Below are 1,708 nucleotides of genomic sequence, written 5' to 3'. Positions count from 1 at the left end.
TTGTGGAATCACTCAACCCTAATGGAGCTTAGTCTCAAATTTTAGCAAAGGTACTTCTCATAAATGCCATTTGTACTCATTTTAAATGTGCTATGCAAGAAATTGGAACCCTAGAAATGGATAGTGCCCTAGTTGAATTATGTGTGGATGGAACCCTCAAACTCGAGCATAAACACTTAGAGGAGAAAGGTCTTACCCACATTCCACAACTACCAAGGAATTTCCAAATTAAGTGGATTAGGTATATTTTGAGCCATGTGCACAATGGTTAGTTATGGTTAGAAAAACCCATCTTGATAAAAAAGAAGATGATTCACAAAATCACAGGTCTCCCTATGCTCAACAAGGTCAAGGTTACCAAAATCCTAGGTCAGGATGAGCTATAGAATAAAACCCTAGCTAAATAGGATGGTAGAGGACTGAAGATTAACAATGTATCTAACGTGAAACTTAGATTTGGTATTCATATCATTTCCCATAAGATATATAGCTCCAAAAAATTGAATAGTGTGTCATGTGAGGCTATGGACTTAGCATACAAAGTTGTGAAGAAGAATTCGGAGTATGATTTGGCAGATATGATGTTGAAACAACTTAACAAGAACATGGAAAGCATAAGGACTTTGAAGAATAACCCATGTAAATTTGGTTCTTTGTTAACGTGTTTTTTCTTTTATGTACAAAAGTTTTTCTCATTAAAAGGATCAGTGTTATGGAGAAAGGATACTCTAGTTCTATATCAAATCAATGAGTTTATTGTAGAAATTGGTGAAAATTTTGACAGTATTATGGATAACTATTTTGAAATTTTCAAGGAGAAAATGAATAATAGTTTTTGGATTCCACCAAAACTAGTTGAAGACTACAAGGATGATGTTTTTTTCATGGTTGATTGTGATAGGGTATATATTTAGGTAGTTAGGCCTAGAATTGTATGGGTGAAACCTCTTCCATATGAGGTTAATATTGATGAAACAAAAGAGATAATTGAAGCCCTGGTGAATGAACCTGCAGATCCAAAGTTACCCATCTTTGGAACATATGATGATGCAAAGGCCATAATAGAGCTTGAGATCAAGCTACCACAAGCGGTAAGCAAAGGTAAGAGGAAGATAACAAAGCTAAAAATTGCAAGTGCCCCTCTTATGCTTACTGAGGGCAAAGGAGAAGACAATGAAGAATATAAAGAAGAAGAGAAAGAATCTAAAAAAGAGGAAGAGCCTATGAAAAAGAAAGGCAAGGTGATTATTACCAAGCCATCAAAGGCCTCCACAACTATGTTCACAAGAAGATCCAAGAAGAAAGGTGGCAGTGAGATTGTGTTCGGTAAGCCCCAACTCACCTTCCAAGAAAGAAAAAAGAAATTAGAAGAAGGTGCAAGTATTACAAATTTCAAAGTTTTAAAGTATGAAACAGTAACTAATGCAAAAAAGATGTAGATTGAGGAGCTAGTGTTAACTAAGATGGGAAAATGGAAATATTCCCCAGATCAAATTGCTCCTTAGATTTCCAATAAATTATTGGCAAGGTTAAAACCTATATGGGAATCAACTATGTAGATAGCAAAATATTTATATGAGCAATCTCTGAGACGATTGCTATTGAGTCTTACTAATGTAGAGGTTAAGGCAACAATGAAGGATAATGAAGGTAAAATGATGATCAAATTTCACACCCATTTGATCTTAATCAAAGATATTGAGCATGT

This window comes from Cupressus sempervirens, chromosome 4 (genome assembly GCF_028749045.1).
Source record: "Cupressus sempervirens isolate cs-2001-9-10 chromosome 4, ASM2874904v1, whole genome shotgun sequence".
Lineage (NCBI taxonomy): Eukaryota > Viridiplantae > Streptophyta > Pinopsida > Cupressales > Cupressaceae > Cupressus > Cupressus sempervirens.
This window is presented reverse-complemented; position numbering follows the sequence as displayed.